The following is a 25,775-nucleotide window of genomic DNA, read 5'->3' as shown; positions in this document are numbered from 1 at the left end:
CGTTACAAAAAATACAGAAACAAAGTTAATAATTTACTAAGAGAAAAAAAAGAGAATATTATGAAAAACAATTAAAAGAGAATAAAAACAAAAACAAAAAATTGTGGGAAATAATAAACAATATAACCATGCGCAAATGCAAAGAAAAAAATGCAGACCACTTTATAATAAACAATGTGAAAGAATACAATAAAAACATAATAGCACAAGAACTCAACAGTTTTTTCATAAATACTGGAAAAAACACAGAGAAAGGAATAAATAAACACCCAACACTTAAATGGAATCATTTTGACAATGAGAAGAAAGACATTGATAAGTATCTTGTACTTGAAGAAGTAACAGAAGCAGAGGTGGACAGAATAATCACAACCTGTACCTCAAAAAAATCCAGAGACGTTAATAATCTAACTATGAGTCTAATAAAAACCATAACAGCTGAAATAACCCCGCCATTAACACATATAAGTAATCTCTCATTCAAGAATGGTGTTTTCCCAGAAAAGATGAAAATTGCAAAAATCAAACCGATTTACAAGGGTGGAGAAAAATGGAATTTTACTAATTATCGACCTATATCAATATTACCACAATTATCAAAAATTCTGGAAAAACTGTTCATGAACAGACTCGATAAATTTATAGAAGACAATAATATACTACATGAAGGACAATATGGATTTAGAAAAGGACGTTCAACAGCAATGGCTATAATTGACATCACGGAGAATATAAGAGAAGCATTGGAAAAAAAAACTATTTGTATTCGGAATTTTTCTGGACCTAAAAAAAGCCTTTGACACAATTAATCACGATATTCTTGAACAAAAACTTCAAAATTACGGAATAAAGTACAATGCCTTAAATGGATTAAAGGCTATATGACAAATAGGAAACAATATGTTGACTTTGAAGAACACAATCAAAATGCCAAACTATACAATGTGGTGTTCCACAGGGTTCAATTTTAGGGCCAAAACTGTTCATTCTATACATAAACGACATTTTCAAAGTCTCACATAGCCTCAAACTAACGTTGTTTGCAGATGACACAACCATTCTATGCACAGGCAAAGACATTAAAACTCTAATAGAGTCAACAAATGAGGAACTATTAAAAATTCAAACTTGGTTAGATGTAAACAAATTAGCCCTAAACGTCAGTAAAACAAAATTCATTAATTTCGAAAAGAGAAATAAAATGGTAGATATAAGACTGAAACTAAACATGGAAATAATAGAAGAAGTAAAGAATATAGGGTACTAGGAGTGTGGATGGACGACAAGTTGACCTGGAAAAAACATATACAAATAGTTAAAAACAAAGTTGCCAAAAGCAGTTACATCCTATGGAAGCTTCAACAAATCCTACATACCAAATCACTTAAAACAATCTATTCTTCACTCATAGCATCGCACTTAAACTACTGCTCCGAAATATGGGGTAATAACTACAAAACGTATCTTGAACCACTATTTAAACAACAAAAAAAAGCTATAAGAATTTTACATAAAGTACCATACAACACACACACAAATGATTTATTTGAGAAGTCAAAATACCTAAAACTGCAAGAAATAATACACTACAACACACAAATACACGCATTTAGGGCTGCATCTAAAAAACTACCACATCGAATACAAAAACGTTTCACTTACAATCAAAATCCCTATGAATTCAGACATAATAATGTGTTTAGACCAAACAGGATCATATCAAACGTTGGCAAACATAGTACTGTGTATAGAGCCATGAACCTCTGGAACAGCCTTGACGCAGAGACACAACAGTCAGATAATCTGAAACAATTTAAGGAGAAAACGAGGAGGACATTTTTACACACATACAGATCTCAAGTCAACTCTTCATTGAAAGCTACAGCGACGACATGGAACTCATTAACTGGTCATTGAGCGCCATTGACAAAATCTTCTCAACGAGGCAATTGCTTCAGCACGAAATACCGTGTCCAAAGGACACATACCCAAGTGGATATGTCGTGGACGCACGAGGGAGAAGCCAGATGCTCTGTCTCTCCCTGCTGACAGTGGAAGATGTGGAGGACATCTATCTGCTAGGAGTCATGATCTTTGGCCTGCTAATGATGGGGGTATGTGTATGTGCATGTGCCTTCCGGATGGATCGTAAGCAGAGGCGACTTTCAGAGGATATGAAGGTTCTCAGAGAGAAGAAGAACTTCACATTTGGAGAGTTGGAGGAACGTAAACAACGACTGGAAAAGAAAGCCCGAGGAAATACGGAAGAAAAAGACTGTGAGGAAGAGTAACAACAGGAACAATGACTGCAGACGAGAACACATCACAAAAAAAAAAAAAAAAAGGGACAAAAAAAAAAAAAAAAAAAGGGAAGAAACGAGGTTGGATGTAAAATTATCTGTGTTCAAATTAGGGGACGGATCTGGATAAGCATAATGCTTTTTTTCCGTCGCCCTTTCCGGCATGAAAAAGGACAAAAAAAAGGACAAAAACAAAAAAAAAAAAAAAAAAAAAAACAATGATGTGATTTTGCTCTGAATGTCAATGAATTTCTGTGAATGCAACCATGTCGGAAATGAACTGAATAAATAAATAATAAATAAATATTTTTATTTAAAATGAATTCAAATCATATGTAATAAGTCTCATATTTGAAACTTTGACAGGTTTTTATTTAGTAATTACACATCAGAACTTGCTAGAAGTATCTTAGCCATTGTGTTCATTTTTATGTTGGACTATTTATTCACACAGATAAAATGTCATGGCCTCCATCTTCTAATGCTTCAATGTGATCTGAATTGGGATGGTCAAATGAATGAACTAAATAATCAATTCATTTATTTATGTTCAATAATTAATAACGCAGCCATGTCCAAACTACTCCACAAAGATACGATGTGGTTAGAGGTTTTCTTTTCAACCAAGTCGCAGCACGTCAGACTTGTAGCGTGTTCATAGGTCGGTGCTTTTATTTTGAAGTCCGTCCTTGGACTGCATTAATGTACTGTCGTCAATAAACAGGCACAGGAAATTGGCTGGTGGCTAGGTTGACCGAGGATTTCAGAGTGGAGGCTGGCTTGTCCGCAGTGACAGACAGGCGTAAATACACTGGGTTTTAATATTAGATCATTTCTGCACCGAGTATGCGCGTGCACGTCAGTCACGTGTCTCATGTTTGTCCACAGTGAAATGAGTCTATAAGTTGACCAGCTCATTCTCCAAGTTAAAACTCATTAAAAAAAACCAGTTGAGGAGCACAGTGGGACCAATCCTGTCAAGTATCCCGTTTTACCCCAGAAACTCCCGTATTTTACTCCTCTTTCTCGCCATCTTCCTGTATTAGTATTTTCCCGTAAATATCCCGTTTTTTAATGTAATAATAATTAAAAGATGTCTTACTAAACTGAACGCCATCACTAGCCTCACGAGAACTGCCTCCTGAAATGGTCTGAGTGAAAAAAAACAAAGAACTGGTGTAAATACGTTGTAAAATGTGACAGAGAGTTTATCTTCCTAAGAGCAGCAGGATGGGACACAGTTACACCTTCTGTTAGATTAATAACTGAGATTTTAACGTCTACCACAGCGGAAGGAACAAGAAGTCAGCATGAAAAATCAGCCAATTACAAGCACCACAAATATACACTGCTTTAAAAAAGTGTTAAAGAATATAAAGTCTGCAACAAATGTGTCTAATAAGTCATTAGTGAATACCAGAGAACCACATGAGTGAGCATGAGAATTAAAAGAAAATATGTCATAAATAAAATGTTGATGTCGAACTTAAAGACTTTGCAATGTGAAATTAACAGTAAATATGCAACGTGTTGACTTATATATAAACTGTAAGTATATTAAATAAACAAAATGACATAGTCGCTCTCTGAGGTGTCGAAGCTTGTAAACCCCGGCATATGTATGTTGTAAAATGATGTTATCATGAGCTTTATTATTTGGGTTTAAAGAGCCGGGTTACTTGCCCCGCCCCCAGCCCGGTTCTGATTTGTTCCGCTAAGTGACCGTGGGATTACTGAAATGGAAGAAAATAAACTAGTATGAATTTTTGACCTCCTGAGAATTCACTCCAAAGTTACGTGACACTCGCGTGCATACAGCCCATCTTAAATAACAAACTAAGACTTCAATATAATTGGTAATCATGGAGATTTACCACTATTATTTCCATACACGTGAACTTGCAGGAGATTCTAGTCGAGGAAGTCTCCTAAGAATAGATGCTGGTTCTCAAGTCATGAAAAATGTCCATCCAGTATTGTGCATGGTGTTTCCTTAAAAATCCCCACCACTGCTCAATCCTTTGATTGTGGTTACTAGATCCAGTGATGTAACAGGCATCGGAAAAGTTGTCTTCATGGTTGCTTCTCAGAAACCTTTGTAGTTCTTCGAGTACACAGTTCTCTGTGCCCATGTCTGATCGTATTCTTGCAGCAGTGCCTAGTCTTTGTAACTTCATTTATGAAGTATCCCACTACAACTTTGGGATTGCTATTGGTTGAAAACGAATGTAACCAGATAACCATACGAGGGATCTACAATCCACATGCCATAAGAAATTTGGCCCTGGGTTTGTATATACACGTCTCCTGAGACGATGGCGTGACCTCAGCTCAACCCCATCCGGATCGAGTATTCCAAGAAGGTATCTCACTGTTCTCTGGGACCAACACCAACCCGTGACTGCATGCGTTTTAAGTGCATAAACCTAAATCCATGAAGCATCCCGTAGGAATCCAATTCTCCCTGTAGAAACAAAGCGACATCAAGCAGGTACGTTTTGGCTGTTCGCCTAAACAATCCTAAACTCTAAAGGCGTCTAGGAAGACTCAACAAACTCACATTATATCCATCCACTTGAAGAAAGTGGATGTGCCTTTAGTCCAATAAGGTGGTAAAAATGTAGTACGGTGGGTAAATCAGCCATTGTCCATACCATCAGACAGCGTTAGGTAGAGCGAAAGGAGGAGCACATTTTGGTTGGAAAATCAGCTGTTTGGAACTCATGACTACAGAGTTGATATTATTTGATTTGTTCATTCATTTCATTTATATTTAAATAGGCAACGTTCCAAACAGCTGATTGTCAACCAAAAGTCACATGACAGAGAACGAGAAAATAAATGAATTTCGGTAAACGGATCTAAAAAAAATAATAATAATAATAATAATAATTCAGTAAACGGTGTTACGGTGAAATTTACAGTTACCTCGTCTTTAAATTGGCAAACAACCTCTGTGGTGGTAAATGATGAAGATCAGACTGAAGAGATGATGAATTGATAAAAAAATGATTTTATTCTACAAAGAAGGATGGTCAAAAATGAGTAACTCTCCGGCCGGAGGTTAGGATCAGACTGGTCAACAGTTCTAACACATCACACATTACTACCCCACTGTCCCTCTCCCCCTCCTCCCCCCTACCAGAGATAAGAAGGAAGGAGAAGAGAAAGGAGGAGGAGGAAGAGGCCAGTTTCCCGTGGGACAGGACATTCTGTCACCTGGTATCTGCTGATGGTCATGAGTGCCTGGGTGATAGTCAGATGTGCGTAGGTGTGTGTGTGTGTGTAAATGGATGTGAATAGGGTGTGTGTGTGAATATGTGTGTGTGTGTGTGTAAAAAAAGGGTGCCTCTGCGTCGAGCCTTGAGGGATAAGATGTGTTTTGGGAGAGCTGACCTCGAAAGTAGAGGAGGAGGCATGAGACAGCAGAAAATGGAAAGTCAAACTTAAGGCCCTGAAAAGAATAAGGTCTATGAGTAAATATATATGAGTAATATATATATAAGTAATTATATGAGTAAATGTATTTGTAAACACAATTAACTAATTTTGCCCTTACAAGGGATTAAAAAAAAATTTTTTTTTTTTTACTGACGATTCCGGGTCAGAGTTCATCACAATGGCGTCATCCACAGTGCTGGTTGTTCAGCCATTTATTGATTTTTACTTTTCGAGTTAAAATATAAAGATATTAAGAATTTGCAGTAGGCACAACCTTCACATTAGTGACGGACAGGTAAAGAGGATACTTTAGTTCTAGAGGACACAGTCATCATAAAGCATAGCTTGGAGTCCTGGTTAAATTCATTAGCAACAATACTATGTGCAATTTCATGGATACTGGTGGATAATAATAATAATAATAATAATAATATTAATGCATTAGATTTTATTTAGTGCTTTTCATAGACACTCAAAGCGCGTTCCATAATTTTCGTGCTTGTTTCCGTGTTGTGTTACAGTAGAATAGCATGTTTATGCATTGGAACCATTTCAGTTCTACACACGTTTCCTACTGAACGAGACGATCAAATGTGAAAATGTCTGTAATTACCAGAGAAGTTATACATGGTCTAACTTACTGCTTAACATGCTAGAATCAGTGCTACTGTACGTACAGAGCTATACAGTGTGTATGTGAGCTAATGATGCTAATGGTGAACAGCTATAACCAGTGTTTATTACACACATATTGTGAGGAAGTTTTGTGTCCAGACACGTAATTATTCATTTATAGTTTAAATAATGTTTACATACATATTATTTACAGTTAAAAAGCACTCAGCTTTGTTCACTAAATTCCTGTCAACAATTATTCCAGTGCAGTGGTTCCCAAACTTTTCACAGTCCGTACCCCTTCAAACATTTAACATGAGGCCATGTACCCCCTACTCCTGCATACTATAAAGTAATGCAGCGTTTTTTAACCTTGGGGTCGTGAACCCATGTGGGGTCACCTGGAATTAAAAGGGAGTCCTCTGAAATATCTAATAATTCATGATCAAAAAAAATAAACTGATTAAAATGTATTTTTGAAATGTTGTAATTATTATTTTTCAAATCTATAACACCACACACAAAACTAACTTAAATAACTGTATTCTATGCTTTCACTTTCACAAATTTAATCTACATCTATATATCTATTAATTCAAGGGAGGTCTGTGTGTGTGTGTTGATGTGTGTGTGTGGATGGAGCAAATATCTCCCAGACGCGGTGCCAGCTCGACCTGAAACTCGCTCGACGGGTTCCAAATACCCCGAGTGCGTGTATCTGTTATTTTGGAGTCATTTGGTAATTTCAAAATGTTTATTTTAATTTTATTTTACTTCTGGATGGCCCCGAAATGAAACCTATTCAACTTTTGACCTCAGGGTGTGAGGGGGCGCTAGCGCACCATCTTTATCTATTTCCTCACACGAGCAAGAGTCACGTGTGCACACAGCCAAGCAGACACGGACTGTAAACACGAGTGAGAGAGAAGAAGATAGTTTTATACCGGAGAGGAACGTCTGAGCAGCCGTGTTTGTAATGATAAACTAGCAAAGCTCTTATGTCTCACTTATTGGGCCTGATGTTAGTCACTGATGTTCGTGTGTGTGAGCCACGGCAGACTCCACTTCCTCCTGTGCCATGCTATTGTTAGCTTCTCAAACACGGGAGCTCTCTGAATAGATACTTTGAAACCATCAGCCACTGGTGAGTCTTCTGCAGACACGTTTCCCATTGTTTAAACCATATAACTGTTGTTCAATAACGCGCTGTTTCACTAGAGTCGATATTGACCTCAACCTGTTCAATTCTCCATCTGGAAAACTGCGGATTCTGTGTCATGCCGGTGTTATAGTTTAAGTGGCGACCATTTTAACTGGCGACCGACTTCCGGTAGCGTGGCTTGTTGCCACAGCAATGGCAGATGTGTTCAAAAAGGACCAGGGTGCATAGCTGCCCGCGTTTATGCCGGGTGGCTCCATCATTGTTTTTGTTCACAAATCACTCTAAGAATATTTTTCAAACAATCTGTTTAGCCAAACTTCAGCGCGGTGTCTTCATAGTCCAGAATTATGACTTTGTTTCGGTTCAGATTAACTGGCGACCTACTTCCGAACATAGACATTATATATATATATATATATATGTCTATGCTTCCAAAGGTTGCAACATACCACAAGTTACATCTGGGTCACGGGTATTGTATAGAAAATAATAACATAAAAGACTGTTTACTGTCACTGTGGAGTGAATAACACGTACATCTCACTAAACATGATTATTAGATGTAGGGCTGGGCGATATGGCCTTTTATAAATACCGCAATATTTTTAGGCCATGTCACGATACACGATATATATCTCGATATTTTGCATTACCCTTGAATTAACACTTTGATGCACAAAATCACACCAGTATGATGATTCTATATGTCTACATTAAAACATTCTTGATCATACTGCATTAATATATGCCAATTTTAAACTTTCATGCAAAAAAGGGATATCACAACTAAGTCAAAGTTGACATAACTGTATTTATTAAACAGTGAGTGGCTCAAACATAAAATTGTCAACAGAAAGTGCACGTTCTGTGCAAAATTGTCACAGAGACATTTCAAAACAAGACATTAGTGCAGGATGCAACTCACATGGCATTTCAAAACACAAAATTAAAGTGCACTTTTTGTACATAATGCCACTACAATATTTTAAAAACAAATAGTGCCCTTTTGTGCATGTTGTCATTAAGATGACATTTCAAACAACACTAAATTTAAGTGCACCTTTTGTGCATAATGCCACTAAGATATTTAAAAATATATATATAATACACTTTTATGCAGGATGTCACAGGTCATTTCAAAATCAGTAAAATAAAAAATAGCTGCATAATAGGAAATCAAATGGTGGAAAAGAAAGTGTATGTATTTATAGAAAGGGACCCTCCTTTAGTTTTTTAATTTTACAATCCTATGGCTTCAAAGACAATACCTAAACATAAAAGTTAATCTACAAACAAGCATAAAAAATAAAATAACCTAAGTAATCTTCGATGCTGGACAGGACAAGAGAAGAAAAAAAAAAATAATTATAAAAAAAAAAAAAAGTCCGCGAGTTTAACGGTATGGTCATTTTCAACACCGCACAGACTACAAGCTGCGATATATCGAGTATATTCGATATATCGCCCAGCCCTAATTAGATGTAATAATAAAGTACATAATTACGTGAAATAAAGTTTTTAACAAAAATAAGGATTTGATACATACACATTACAGTAGTCAAACATGAAGTAGAATAATTAATAACAATCATACAGATATTTACTACAATCAAAGGTGTCAGGTTACAGTGGTAAATTATAAAGTTCGATCGCCACTGGTAGGAATGATTTCCTGTGGCAATCTGTAGAGCATCGTGGTGGGATTAGCCTGCTGCAAAAAACAAAATAAACACACTTGAACATCATGCAGATATGTTATTGTACGTTCCAAAATTAACAATCTGTATAATGTGAAGAAGCAATAAAACAATGAGCATGAGTACAATTTGTCTCAATAAAACTTCAGGTTTCTTCCACTCGGAATCGATCCAGCGTCATTGAGAAAACAAAATCCATAGAGGGCAGCATTTAACACTCGACTACTGAGTCAGATATTTTGACATGGTCCTACTGTCAACTTACCATATATTGTCGGTCGCAGAGGAAACAGTGATTCCATGTTAAGTTGTGACCTCGTTTTACCTAATTTTACACACGGAGAAGCAGACCCCATGACATTTTTTTATTGGTTCAGAAATGACTAACAACCAGTCTCAAACAATCTGTGGAGGCAATGTGCAGTGTGCTGCCTTTATGGTCAAGAACGAAGCATTTGTTTCGGTCCAGATCAACTGCCAGCTTACTTCTGATGGTTGCAACATACAGAATCTGAATCCTTTATGTTGTTGCGCTAATCATTCCTGCCTGTAGCGATCGAGCTTTACAATTCATCACTGTAACCTGACACCTTTCATTGGAGTAAATATCTGTATTATTGTTATTATTTATACAACTTTATGTTTTACTACTGTAATGTGTGTGTATCAAATTCTTATTTTTGTTAAAAACATTATTTCACGTAATTATGTACTTTATTATTACATCTAATAATCATGTTTAGTGAGATGTACGTGTTATTCACTCCACAGTGACAGTAAACAGTCTTTTGTGTTATTATTTTCTATACAATACCTGTGACCCAGATGTAACCTGTGGTATGTTGCGACCTTTGGAAGCATAGACATTATATATATATATATATATATATATATATATATAATGTCTATGTTCGGAAGTAGGTTGCCAGTTTATCTGAACCGAAACAAAGTCATAGTTCTGGACTATGAAGGCACCGCGCTGAAGTTTGGCTCCACAGATTGTTTGAAAAATATTCTTAGAGTGATTTGTGAACAAAAACAATGATGGAGATATCTTCCCTGTGTGTAAATTCAGGTAAACACGGTCACAAGTTAACATGGAAATAGTGCAATTCCTCTGCGACCTCCAATATAAACGGTATGTAAAGATTAGAACAGTGAATTGCAAGTAGATTAATGGCCGAACGGTTAATGCAGCGAACGTGATTTGATTTTTTTTCTCATTGACGAAGGATCGATCCCCAGTGGAAGCAATTCAGCAGTTTGTTTATTTATTTGTATGACACAGATCATATACGTGTTTATTGTTTTATTGTTTCATCATATTACACAGACTGAAGAATATGTAAGAACACATAGGGATGAAGACGTGCGAGACACGTAACTTCCTGTTTACAACAGCCGTGGTGAGTCCACTTTGCACCGAGAAGTCCGGTTTTCTACATGTAACGCGTCCGCACACAGAGCTGCAAACACAATCACATATTAACGCTTCAAAACAGTTGTACAACGTAAATAAAAGCTACCCGGCATCAACGCGGGCAGCTATGCACCCTGGTCCTTTTTGAACACATCTGCCATTGCTGTGGCAACAAGCCACACTACCGGAAGTCGGTCGCCAGTTAAAATGGTCGCCACTTAAACTATAACACCGTGCATGGAAGCTAAGCTCTGACCACTCGGTTCGAAGGTAAAATTTTTTTTTTGTTTTTTAAAAAAAGACACCCGAATTGTACATAATACTTTAATTTACTTACTCACTCATGTAGTTTGGAGCTTTACATTTTGTTTTGTGCAGTTTGGTTGTTTTTCTGATTGGCGCTACAATGTCTATGGAGTTTGGTTATCAGCGTCTCAAACACATACGTATTTATTTATTTAAATATACTAAAACAGAAAGATACACAAATTCACATATTGACTCCAAAAAACATACATTACAGAAAAATACACCAAAAAACAACAACAACAAACACATTTATCATGTTCATATCCCATGAAAAACCGGGGAAATCGCACACGCTGTTTTATTTTAATATTTTAATATTTATTATTTTATTATAGTTACTGGATTCTCATTATATGTTATTTCTATGATTTTTTATAACCATTACTATTACTACTTTCACTATTAATATTATGTCTTTATCTAATTGTACTATTACTGTATTGTTATTGTTATTCTTAAATTATTCTTTTTTATTTTATCTTATAGTTACTGGTATTCTCATTGTATTATTATTAATATTGCTATTACCTTATTATTTTATGTTTATTATTGTATTACAGTTACTGGATTCTCTTTGCTATTTTGTTATTGCCATCCCGACGTCGTCAGTCGGAAGCAACCAAAGTGAACATTGAATCAGTTTGTGCTTATGCTAAAACAATGTCGGACTCCGTAATTTTCTCTGGTCCCTTACCAAATCTGACCAGTGATGACATGTATAGCCGCATGTCATTTAACCGCTGGCTATCGAGGTGGTGTCCAGAAAACGAGGTGGGCTTCATTGATAATTGGAGATCCTTCTGGGGAAAACCGAACCTGATAGGAAGAGATGGAATCCATCCTACTTTGGAGGGAGCATCTCTACTATCAGAAAACATGGCACAGTCACTGTTATGACATCTCATGAATGAGACCATGTTACAGAGGGGGAGTCCTCCACGCCCCTCTGCGCTTGCCTTAGGACAGTTTCCCTCCCATTGCTATCAGGATAGCTGTGTTCATCGCCATGACAACTGTTGTGATGGTGATGAATATTATTTTATGGAGACGGTGTCAGTCCCCCGACCCATATTTCACAATGATTTTAACATAAAATCAAATAAAAGAGCTATCAATTATAAAAATCTGAAAAAAATTAAAATCTCAAATCTAGAAACACCAAAACATAAAACCATTAGATGTGCTCTATTAAATATTAGATCACTGAGATCCAAATCTCTACTAGTAAATGACCTTATCTCAGAAAATAACCTTGATTTATTCTGTTTAACTGAAACATGGCTGTATCAAGATGAATATGTTAGTTTAAATGAAGCCACTCCTCCCAGTCATTTAAATACTCATATGCCACGAGACATAGGCCGTGGAGGTGGTGTAGCAGCTATTTATCATTCCTCTCTCCTAATCTATCCTAAACCAAAGCCAGTTACACTTCCTTTGAAAGCCTGGTTCTAAATTTATCTCATATCGAATCAAAAACCTGCCAGCCAGTCTTATTTGCGATAATTTACCGTCCTCCAGGCCCTTATTCTGAATTTCTATCAGAATTCTCTGAGTTTATATCAAACTTAGTCCTCAGTTCTGATAAAATACTGATAGTAGGAGATTTTAATATCCATGTGGACAAAGATAGTGATAGCCTGAGCTCAGCCTTTATGTCCCTAATAGACTCAGTTGGCTTTTTTCAAACTATTAATGAAGCTACTCATCGTTTAAATCATACTCTTGATCTTGTTCTAACATATGGCCTTGATATTAATGAACTAAAAGTCTACCCTGAAAATCCTCTGCTATCAGATCACTTTTTTAATATCTTTTAACATTATCCTAGAGGATCTCGCACTGTGCAATAAAATAGTTACAAGTAGAAATCTATCCAACAGTGCTGTGGCTAAATTTAAAGAGGCATTCCTGCTGCCTTAAACTCAGTGCACATCCAATAATAACTATGATATTAATTATAACCCCTCTCAACTGGATCTGCTTGTCGATAGCTCTGCTAGTCTACTAAAATCCACCTTGGACTCAATTGCCCCATTGAGGGAAAAAACTATTAAACGTCAGAGGAAAGCTCCGTGGTTTAGCTCTGAAACTCACACACTCAAACAAACAACCCGTAAATTAGAGAGAATGTGGCGCTCCAATAAAACAGAGGAGTCACGAATACTTTGGCAAGAAAGCCATAGTAAATACATGACAGCCTTACGACATAGTCGATCTACATACTATTCCTCACTAATTGAAGAAAGAAATAAAAATAATCCGAGGTACCTTTTCAGCACTGTAGCCAGGCTAACACAAAGTCAGAGCTCTATTGAGCCCATGATTCCTCTAGCCCTCAGCTGTGAGGACTTTATGACATTTTTTAACGATAAAATTCACAAGATAGAGATAAAAATTAGCCACTCCCTGCCTTCACCTGGGCCTGCTGTACCATTAAATGTAAATAGGCCTAACCTAAACTGTTTCACACATATAGGACTTCAGGAACTTAACTCTATTATTTCATCCTCCAAACCATCGACCTGCCTTTCAGATCCGATCCCCAACTAAGCTGTTTAAAGAAGTTATTCCCTAGTCTGCCCATCTTTGTTGGAGACAATAAATATATCTCTATCAATAGGCTACGTGCCACAGTCCTTTAAAGTAGCTGTAATCAAACCCCTTCTCAAAAAACCTACTCTTGATTCCAGCACTTTAGCAAACTACAGGCCTATATCTAATCTTCCTTTTATTTCAAAGATTCTTGAGAAAGTTGTGGCAGCTCAGCTCTGTGATATTCTTCAAAACAACAGCCTGTTCGAGGACTTTCCAGTCAGGCTTTAGAGCTCAACACAGCACAGAGACTGCTTTAGTTAAAGTAAACTAATGATCTACTCTGGGCTTCAGATGAAGGACGACTCTCAGTGCTGGTTTATTAGATCTTAGTGCAGCTTTTGACACTATAGATCACTATATTCTACTAGAGAGATTAGAGAAATTACTTGGAATCACAGGGACTGCCCTAAACTGGTTTTAAGTCCTACCTATCTGATAGGTACCAGTTTGTACACGTGAATAATAAGTCTTCTGTGTACACTAAAGTAAGCTACGGGGTTCCTCAGGGCTCTGTGCTAGGTCCAATCCTCTTCTGTATCTATATGATCCCCCTTGGTAATGTTATGAGAAAATACTCTGTTAACTTCCACTGCTATGCTGATGATACCCAACTGTATGTATCAATGAAGTCAGGTGAGACAAATCAGCTATCTAAACTTGAGGCCTGTCTAAAGGACATTAGGGCCTGGATGGACCAAAATTTTCTTCTTCTCAACTCAGACAAGACTGAGGTCATTGTACTGGGCCCGCGACACCTTAGAGAAACCTATGCTAGCCTAACTGCCCTAGATGGCATTACTCTGGCACAAAGCACAACTGTTAGAAACCTTGGGGTTCTATTTGATCAGGACTTATCCTTCAACTCTCACATAAAACAAACTTCAAGAACTGCCTTCTTTCATCTCCGTAACATTGCTAAAATCAGATCTATCCTGTCTCAGGGCGACGCCGAAAAACTAGTCCATGCTTTTGTTACCTCTAGACTGGATTATTGTAATTCTCTTTTAGCAGGCTGCCCGAGCAAGTCGCTTAAGACACTTCAGCTGGTTCAAAATGCTGCAGCACGTGTACTGACTAAAACTAGGAGAAGAGATCACATTACTCCTGTATTAGCCTCTCTGCATTGGCTTCCCATAAAATATAGAATAGAATTCAAGATTCTTCTTCTCACTTATAAAGCCCTAAATGGACAGGCACCAGTCTATCTCAAGGAGCTTGTAGTGCCATACAATCCCCCCAGAACACTACGCTCTCAAAATGCTGGGTCTACTCGTTGTTCCATTCATCTCTAAAAGTAGTATAGGAGGAAGAGCTTTCAGTTATCAGGCCCCACTTCTCTGGAACCATCTACCAACCACGGTTCGGGGGGCAGACACCCTCTCTACCTTTAAGGTTAGGCTCAAAACATTCCTCTTTGATAAAGCTTTTAGTTAGGAACCAGCTCATAGCTCATAATTAAGATGCAATAGGCATAGACTGCCGGGGGGGGGGTCTGGCATGCTCGGTTGGAGAGGGGTTGGAGAGGGCGTTAAGAGAGAGGTCATTTAGGTTAGAGAGGGACCGGAGAGGGTCCCATTCCTCTTTCAAACACTCCCTCTATGTCTGCTTACTCCCTTGTGTGTTTGCTCCTGTACTCCTTCTGGCTTTTGTCTTGCAGGTCCGTGGGATCCTCAGTGTGGAGTTACAGAGACTCAGCGGCTCTGTCTCCACCCTTTCCTCTGCACACACCCAACACAGCATAACGTGGATGGCTGTTCATCATAGGAATGGGATCCACACAGGTTCCTGCTGCTTAACAGAAGGTTTTCCTTGCCGCCATGATGAATTCATGTTGGGTGTGGGATACATATGTATGTGTATATACGTATATATGCATATGTGTGTATCCATAAAATGAAGAGTCCGTCCTTAAGACTGCTCTACTGTAAAGTGCCTTGAGATACCATTGGTTATGATTTGGCGCTATACAAATAAAGATTGATTGATTGATTGATTGAGATTGATTATTATTTTTATATAATTGTACTACTGTATTAATGTTATTGGCATTATTATAATGATCATTATATTTTTAAACTCCTTTTTAATTACTAATATTTTATATTATAGTTACTGGTATTCTCATTTTATTATTAGCATTGCTATATTATCATCATATTACCATATCATTATTTAATATTTTTTATTGTTTTTTTATGATATTATTGTTACTAGATTATTATTATTATTATTATTATTATTATTATTATTATTTTCGCTAATACTATTTTTTGTATATTATCATCAGGGCTCTACACAAACTTATCCAGTGGTGGCACTGGTGTGACCAACTTTCTCTGTACAGCATAGCCATGCATGCTGATGAATAGTTGAATTAACTGGCGTACTGTAGTTTTGTATGAAGTAAAGCTTGACAGTGACTCGAGATATGTTTGCTAAATGTTTTAGCATCAATGTTAAGTTTTTCTGTAACAAGCAGTGGCTGAAGTAATAATAATAATAATAATAATAATTATGGGTCCACAACACGGCTCCACTATGATTGTTTGTTCTGCGCAAGGGTGAGTTTTTCTTATATTATTGTATGTGCTAAGAAAGATGCTAGCGTCTACAATGTAAACACACACACATGGCTGATGCACGTTCGTGCACTACACCGGGATGAAAATACTGAACTCACACAGAGCCGTTTAGAGAGTTGGTGTTGCAAAACGTTTATTTTTCGTGGTACTTCTGTGTCTCTCTTAACAACCTGCGACGGATTATGTGTAAGACGCGTGCGCGAGAAAACACACGGAGGAGATGGATGGAGAGACACACACAGTATTTATAATAAAAATAAACTAAACGAGTAAAACAAAACAAAAAATAAACAATATTTAGACAAAAAATACACCAAATGACTCCAGAATCACACTACAATGGCAACAAAAAACAATAATTATCCAAAAAATGCACAAAAAGACAAAAAAAAACACAATGATGACATTAAACCAGGAAAATTGCACCCACATTTTGCACCCGCAAATATACCCCCTTTTGCTCCCACATGAATGCATACTTCTGACGGGCACTGTACTCGACTTAAAAAAAACATACATTTACAGAAAAATATAACAAAAATATGAAAATGGCTCAAAATACACAAAACTAAATGTTTATACAAAAATACACAAAATTACTCCTGAATAACACTACTATAGCAACAAAAACAATAATTATACAAAAATACACATGACTCCAAAAAAACATACATTTAAAAAAAATAAATAAATTAAAAAAAAGTAACAGCAAACATTTATGCACAAAAAGACAACAGAAAGATACACAAATACACATGGCTCCAAAAAACATACGATACAGAAAAATACACCATACAAAAAAATATAAAAGTGAAGTCATGCACATGACCCATAGAATTAAACCAGGAAAATTGCACCCACATTTTGCACCCGCAAATATACCCCTTATGCTCCCACATGAATACATACTTCCGACGGGCACTGCACTAGTCTTTTATAATGAATGATGGACATGTGTGTGCTTACTAGGAACATGATGAAGATGCCAGCCAGCCATGCAAACATAGAGCAGAGACACTCACAATAAGTCAACTGGTGACACTCTTACTGGTCGGAATCTTTCTCTGTGTGCCATGTTCATCACTCCTTTCTGTCTCTTTATCGTTCTTTGTTATTATTGACAAGGGTTTTCTCCTCAGGAAAGTGATGAAGATGCCAGAAAAACAAATGAGCTGAGAGTAGAAACTTCAACAATAAGCCATGTAAGACAAGAGTATTGTTTTCTGTCTCTCTCAAATTACAGTCTCTAAAGCCTTGTTCCTGTCCCAGACTCAATGCTCCCCTTCTAGTCTCTTTTTTAAATGAATATTGGGCATGTGTGTTCTTCCAAGGATAGTGATGAAGATGACAGCCAAACAGAAGAGCAGAGAGCAGAAACTTTTAATGAAGCACAGGTGAGACGAAACTACAACCATTACTCTTTTTCTGTCTCTGAAACTACACAACCTTCACAGTCTTATCTCTTCTTTTTCTGATGTTTTTGATGACTAATGGACTTTTGTTCTTCCTCTATGGTCCATCATGTTCACAAAAGAGCTCTCAGAGCAATGATGACGCTGGCAGCCAAACAGAAGTGCAAAGAGCAGACCTTTCCACATTGGAACAGGTGAGATTAAACACAATTAAGTTCATTCTATTATCTGGTATGTCATTATTCGTACAAGTCAAAAAATAGATAACCAGATGTGCTCATTATTCCTGCACTTCATGATACTGTACGTAGACTCTGATCTTGTGTTGTGCTTTCTATATCTGTGTCTTTCAGTCCTCTAGATTCAGTATTTGGCCAATACTGTGTTGCGTTAATGAGATACCCCCTGATATTAGAGATAAGCATGTACTTTTATGTGGTTTGGATCCAGAACAGACATGACCTGCTTTTTCAAACCATTTGTGGAGGAATGTAACAATCTTTCACGAGCTGGCTTTGAGTGGCAGCATCCTTGTGATCAGTCGTGGAGGCGTGCAAAGGTGCATTCATTGTGCTGTGTGTGTGATGTAGTAGCAAGGCCATTGGTACAAAATTTTAAACAATTTAATGGTGAATATGGCTGTGGGGTCTGCCTTCAACCTGGAGATCAAATAAGGAAGGGAAAAGGAAATTCAAGGGTTTACACATGCTGAGAGGAAAAACCAAACTACAGAAATCATAAAACCACTGTAGAATTTGGACAAAATGCTGAAAGAGAAAAGAAGAACATTTTGGGCATTAAAGGCTCATCTGCTATCGTAGATTTAGCTGAGTTTGATCTAATCAATGGCATGGTCCCTGACTACATGCATTGTGTTTTGCCTGGCGTGTGCAGACAATTGGCAACATTGTGGTTTGAAACAAAGAGCAATGCTGAGCCATGATACATTGGCACACAAACGGCAATTATAGACAGACGACTTGTGTCAATAAAACCTCCAGGAAGTGTTGCGCGAGTTTTGAGATCTCTCACTGATCGAAAATTCTGGAAAGCCCATGAATGGCAACACTGGCTTCTGTACTATAGCTTGCCAGTTCTGAAAGGTCTACTTCCCCAGAAGTATCATGCTTACTGGGCATTATTGATGGAGGGCATAAGCATTTTGTTGAGTTCTGAATTAAATGCTGAACAGATAAATCATGCCCATGATGCATTAGTGTATTTTGTTGGAGGTGTGCAATCACTGTATGGGAAAGAGCACATGACATTTAATGTTCATTCACTTCTGCATTTAAGCCAAAGCGTTGTGCATTTTGGCCCTTTGTGGGCCGACTCAGCATTTATGTTTGAAGATTTCAAAGTATACCTGCTGAAACAAGTAAAAAGTAGTCAAGCTGTACCACAACAAATCTGCAAACGAGTGTTGTTATCTCGTGCTTTTCCCTGTTTAACAAAGACGTTTCTAACAAATGCCCCAGCAGAAGTTAAAGATTTCTGTCGTGAAATGAGAACAGAAAAGCACCATGTAAAGAAAGTTGCAAAGTTCAATGAGGTGACTGCCCTTGGTCCTCCAAATGTAAGAATAATATCTGTTTCTGAACCAGCTGCCCTGCACCCATTGACTCTGTAGTGAATTACTGCAAGAGGATTTTTGTAAATGGAGAGGTTGTTCATGGTCATACCTACAGCAAAGCAAAACAAAGAAACAACTCTATTGTACTTTTGAAGGATGGGACTATTTTTAGAGTCCCACACTTCATTGACATGGGTGATCAGTGTCTGTATGCCATAGGAAACTATGGTAATTGCACAGTGCAGAAGTTAGCCAGAGGCTCTCTTATCAGAACCCCACTAAGTTACACGTCAAATGTGCACTTCCCCACAGGCTTCCACAAAGCCATAAACAGTACTCATGTTGTTAGACCATGTTTGTATATTCAATGTTCACAGTCCAGCTCAATTGTATGTAAATTCCTAAAGACATACTACTGTAAATGAATGAACGTACACTAAATTATCACGTAATTGTTTAAAGGCTTAATGTGACATTGTAATCTGACAACATCACAGACAGCGAGACTCATATTTTTCACTCATTGTGGACGGAGGATATACTGGATTACTGCTATATATGTGTGTAAAACCTCACACATTCTGCCATCAAGGTTGTTGAAATGGAAAAAGTAATTGACCTGTAACTACAGTGAGAAAACCCTAAAACCTATTTAACTGTAAAGTAACAGCCCATATCTGAGTGTAATACTAACTAACTAATTATGTTTGTGCTATATATGAAATAAAAAAAGAGTGAGGTACAGGGGCCAATCAATTATTTCAGTGATCTTTTAATGCACTTCAGCTTGCTGGGTTTTGTAAAAAGAAAAACATCCACTTCCACTTTTTGAACTATCAAAATAAATGTGACTTTTGTTATATAACGTGCAAATTTTGTGCTAAATAAAATTCTTACCACAGTAAGACAGCGAGGATTTTTTGTTTAATTTATTTTATTTTAACTTTACTTGAAATTTAAAGCCTTACTTGCAGTACTTGCATGGTACACAGGTACACATCATATATTCTTCTTCAAATCAATTAAGAAATATTCAATACTTGAGAGAAGAGAGTGTGACTTTATAAACAGGAATTGAGAAAGTGCTAACATTAGCAAAACTTTTACATGAACTGTAAAAGAGTTCCATCTCAATTTAATTTAAAGATTTTTTTTTTTAATTTCTCATATATGTCACATTGTACGTATGTCTTGTTAAGTTTTTATACATCACTTGCAAGATTTTAGTTTGCCAAAATCATATAACTTTGATATTATACATATCTAATAAGAATTTTGTATGTGGAGTTAATGTCTTATAAAGTACTTGTAAGTTCTAAAATTGTATACATTTCCCATTATGAATATTTACTAGGGATCTTGTACTTGCTTAGACTTTCATGCATTTAACATACAAGTTTCAGATAAAAATATAAACATTTGGTAAAAATGTTCTATTTCTTTTCCATATGGGTTTTCACCTGTCTAAATACCATTGATGTGTGTATGTGTGTACTTTAAGGTGACCTTTGCCTTGTGGTTAATTTCTTAATTATTAGTTATATTAATGAATTGTCAGATGTGATACATTCTGCAAAAAATGTTACCAGAGCCAAAAATATATTCAGGACCATTCAGGCTAATGGTTAAGAGTGTGCTGTTGATTAATGGCTGCATGTTTAGCAGTGTAATGAGTCCAAGAAACATGAAAATCCACTGGGGTAGTCTAACAGAAGCAAGGCTGCCCGTATGTGTCATCATCTAACACCCACCCACCCACCCAAGCTCCTGGTATTTCCACATGGTCTCCCACTCTTGTAAAAATCATACTCATTCTTTCTTAGTTTCCAAGATCTGCCAAATTTGGGTATTCTCAAGGAGATATGGCCCAACCCGATCTGTTCAGATTGTCAGCTGACCTTTTTCCTGAGTTCATAATGTTGCAAAACATGTATTATTTGAATAGTAAGAGATTTGTCGATATGCTCAGCTAAATCCAGATAGTGTCTTGTCATTTTAAAATGAGTGTTTTTTATGTTTATGTGCCTCTCAGAAAGAACTTCAGCATATTGCTCACCTGTGGAACACCCACATCATTCAGAGAAGCAGAAATGCAGTTGCACCTAGTGGCCGGCCTCACATGATGTACATGCTTCCTCAGCTTTTTGGGGAAAGGACCATCTCAAACATGCATCTGTGCAAGCAGTACAAACATGCAGAGCACAATGCATACAACGAGGACCTTACCCATGTGATGAGACTGCCATCCACTGGAAGGATAAGGTGAACACAGACAACTTCCTTCATCTCCCATCCACAATTGAACTGTATCTATTTTTAAGAACTTGCATACGTAAAGATTAGTGAAATAAGCTATCCTGGCTCGTAAAGCACCACCTGCATTAATATTTTTTTATTCATATTGTGTGAGGGTGTAATAGCAGTGTTACTGATTTTTCCATTTAAAGGTATTAAAATAAACAAATAGTTTATAACATACACTACAAATAAATGTTTTTGATGAGCAATAATCCCTTCTGGTGTTTCTTGGGGACACTATATACAGTATATATATGATGATGATATCTACCGTATATATCATTTTCAACATAAAATCGTACAAAGTATTCAAAAATGTGTCTTCAACTACTAAATATAAAACAGTTGTGTGATCGTGAAAAGGAACAGCACAGTAACTGTGCAATAAAATGTGCCCCTTTAAAAAAAAAAAAAAACTTGTTTTCCCTGGATTTCTTAAATACTCAAAGTGCAATTAAAATGACAGTCCCTGAAAATTCACAAAATACTTTTAACAGAAAACAGGAACGTGCCCAGAATAGCACTTTAGGTTTCGCCTTGAATATATAGAAAAAGCTGAACATGAGTGCATATTTTGTGCAGCACATTGGAGAACAGACTGTTTTTTTTAATTAATTTTTAACTCATAGTACAAACTGTAGCATGCTTAACATGCCTTATGAACCTGATAAAATGGGGTTTATAAGTGGGCAGAGTGGGAATTGAGTTGGTAACTTGGTAACATTCACTGGGAACCATATTGCTTTAGAAATATAGTCCCCACATGGTAAACCCATGTAGGCAGACTCTCTGTGCCCCATAAGGGATGTGAAAGAGCAAACTAGACATGGAGAAGAACTTGGTAACAATATATCGGACTTATGTTGATTTAGTAATGTGGGTTTCACACAGTAAGCCCATGTAGGCACACTCCATGGGCTTCATGAGGGATTTAAAGGGGACATATCATGGTTTTAAATCCTTCTTTTTTACATATAAATCATACAGTTGTGGTCTATATAAAGCGGAACTGCAATGCTTGGGTCTGAATTCCTCATTATTATAGCTCCACAGGCCCCTTTTCTACCCCTTTTCTAATGTGCTTCTGAGAGCAACTCGTTTTGGTGCGGTCTCTTTAAATGCAAATGTCTGAAGACGGTGCTTCGCGCGCACAAAAATGACCTTACCCACAGATGTGGGTACATTTCTATAAAAAATAAAACTCAACCAGGCACTTTGAAAAGGTTCTGATGCTGGTAGACGTTGTAATGAAGCGTCCTCTCATAACTTCGGCATCCTTGAGCTTGGACTACAAAATAAAAGCGAGAAATAAAAATGGCGGATTGCTCGAAGTGTTGGACCTGGAGTTGATGTACTAATTTGGCAGTTCCGCTGCAAATACTGTGATGTAATAGTTCAAAAAACGTAATAAAAAAAAAAATGGTAAAATGGACGAGATTTTATATAGTGCTTTATCACCACACTGAAGCAGTCTCAAAGCGCTTTTACATATCAGCTCATTCACCCAATCACTCTCACATTCACACAGCAGTGGGACAGCACTGCCATGCAAGGCGCTAGTCAACCACTGGGAGCAACTTAGGGTTCAGTGTCTTGCCCAAGGACACTTCGACACATAGTCAGGTACTGGGATCGAACCCCCAACCTCTCGATCAGAAGACAACCCTCTACCACCTGAGCCACGGTAATAGAGAATAGAAAAATCGAAACAGATTGAAAAATATGAGCAAAACAGAATATAAAGATATCTACGGAGCACCTGAAGAGACTAATTTGATTTTTTCTGTACTTCTAAGCACTCTAAATATACAACAAAATGCATTTAAGGGCTAAAAAAGTGGATTTAGCATGATATGTCCCCTTTAAGTGGGCAAAGTGTGAATGGGCTGGATCTAAGGAAAACTATCTGGTACTCATGTTCTTTTGTAACATAGGTCCCACGTGGTCAGCCGATGTGGGCATCGTTTGGATTTTACCGATGCCCGCCCCCCAAGCAAAGGCCACAGCCCCCCCACCAGCATCCCGGGCTGACAGGAGACTCCCACGCCAAACCCAACGGGAGAGCAGGCGCAGGGCGAAGGCGGAGGAGGGGGGGAGGACGAGACAGGGGACAGAGAGCAAGAGGAAAGAGTGGCAGAGAAACATGCAGGCCCCCAGCCCCAAGGGCCACCCAGACGTGCACGGAGGAGGCAGGAGAGTAACACCAAACCACCCAGGGACCACGAGAGCACCCGAAAGGGACGCACGCCCGCGCAGAGGCACCCAACACACCCCAGCAAGCCACCCAGGTCAAGGCCACCCCACAAGCCCATGGAGGTCCAGGACTACAGTTAGATCAGTGTGTTAGTAAAGAGTGGTGCTGGCAGTCGCTTGCAGGCTAGATCATCAGGCTAAAAATGAAAAATCAAGATTCAATGCAATTAGACCTGTATATATTGTTGAAACAACAACAAAAAGAGGCTTTAAAACTGTAAGTCTGTACCGTACTACACAATGTTTTCATCTGGTGGCTCTGTTTAGGGAAAAAGAACTACGCTTGTCACGCTATTGTCGTCAGGTCCGCTCATCGTTTGAGTGGTTTGCGTGTTTGTCCCGCTCCGCTCAGCCACCAGAACTCAATCGTCTGGTGAGCACTTCCAGATTAATCACCTTTATGAAAAATACAAGGAGATTAAGATAGATTCCAGGCTAGCCCACTCATGTCTTTTGCACCAAGGCGAGGCAAATTTATTTGTATAGCGCATTTCATACACAAGGCAACTCAATGTGCTTTACATGATCAAAAAGTGCAACAGGAAACATTCAACAGCTTAAAATCAATAAGAACATTAAAGTCAGCAAAAAATAAAAATAATCAATAAACACATTACATCAACAATATGACCAAAAATCTCCCTCTCAATCATACGCAGTGATTTAAAAATGTTCACAATGGATGCTGACTTCAGCTCTGCTGGCAGTTTGTTCCACTTCTTTGCAGCATAACAACTAAACACAGCATCACCATGTTTACTGTGAGCTCTGGGCAAAACATTTGGTGATAAATAAAAAAATTCTGACCAGATTTTATGAATATTTAATGTATGTTTTTATGTATAACAACAATAATAACATATTTTATATCAAAATAAGGTATTTGAATTCTTACTTAATAATTAGATTTTTTGGGTATTGAATACAATTCATAATAATTGTTAAAAAAGAAAAATAATGTTAACAAAAATAAAGAATAATTCCGTATAGATTTTGAAAATACTTTAGGCCCACAAACAACAAGAATAATATTATTAATAATATTGATAATAATAATACAATGGAGCATTGTAGTCAGTAAAAAAAAAAAAAACGTTTTCCGAATTAATATTTTTTTAAAATCCGTTTTCCGAATTAATATTTTTTTAAATGACCAGACACGTAATTATTCATTTATAGTTTAAATAGTGTTTACATACATATTATTTACAGTTAAAAAGCACTCAGCTTTGTTCACTAAATTCCTGTAAACAATTGTTCTAGTGCAGTGGTTCCCAAACTTTTCACAGTCCGTACCCCTTCAAACATTTAACCTGAGGCCATGTACCCCCTACTCCTGCACACTATAATGTAATGCAGCGTTTTTTAACCTTGGGGTCGTGAACCCATGTGGGGTCACCTGGAATTAAAATGGAGTCCTCTGAAATGTATAATAATTTATGATTAAAAAAAAAAAAAAACTGATGAAAATGTATTTTTTAAAATGTTTTAATTATAATTTTTCAAATCATAAAACCACACACAAAACAAACTTAAATAACTGTATTCTATGCTTTCACTTTCACAAATTTAGTCTACATAAAATAAAACGCAGTATAAAAATATCTGAGCTGGCACATCTTGTCACATTGTGCCCTAATCCTCACAACAACAAACATTATCAAAAGATAATTCTAGAAAGAAAAGAAAAAGAAAATTAAATGTGTGGCTTTATTGTTTTTTCATTTCAGATGTGATTGATCCACTGAAGCAGAGGATGAATGCTGTAACCATCACTGCTGTGTTACACATGGACCAAAGTTTCCTCTCAGCCTGTTGTTAATAGAAATGAAACACTTTCTCATCTGCTTTGCTTCAGTTCATTTAGGGCCAACATTGTTGAATTGATTGATCACCACATTTGACACTACACAGATATACAGTATGTATGAATAACGTGCTTCAAGTAGAGAAAATAAGACATGAAAGCATTAGAAAATGAGTGTTTTTCTTCTTTTTTAATGTAATATCTTTATGTAGGTCAAACAGTCAAACATTGTTTTGTGTTGTACATGTGAGTGACATATATAACATTCTGTCAACTGGACCTTCCATGCTGTGGTTGTTGGGTGGGTG

General features: G+C 37.2%; 1 long non-coding RNA gene across 1 annotated transcript; it reads left to right on the top strand.

Annotated features, from left to right (window-relative positions):
• The first annotated feature begins 7,227 nt into the window (after positions 1–7,227).
• On the top strand, positions 7,228–23,802 carry LOC114457990 (uncharacterized). Its single transcript, XR_003672977.1, has 6 exons — positions 7,228–7,500; positions 17,264–17,326; positions 17,456–17,518; positions 17,659–17,730; positions 21,142–21,371; positions 23,414–23,802. It is a non-coding gene; the product is annotated as an uncharacterized LOC114457990 (long non-coding RNA).
• Positions 23,803–25,775: the final 1,973 nt, after the last annotated feature.

This window comes from Gouania willdenowi, chromosome 24, assembly GCF_900634775.1.
Source record: "Gouania willdenowi chromosome 24, fGouWil2.1, whole genome shotgun sequence".
Classification (NCBI taxonomy): Eukaryota; Metazoa; Chordata; class Actinopteri; order Blenniiformes; family Gobiesocidae; genus Gouania; species Gouania willdenowi.
This window is presented reverse-complemented; position numbering and strand designations above follow the sequence as displayed.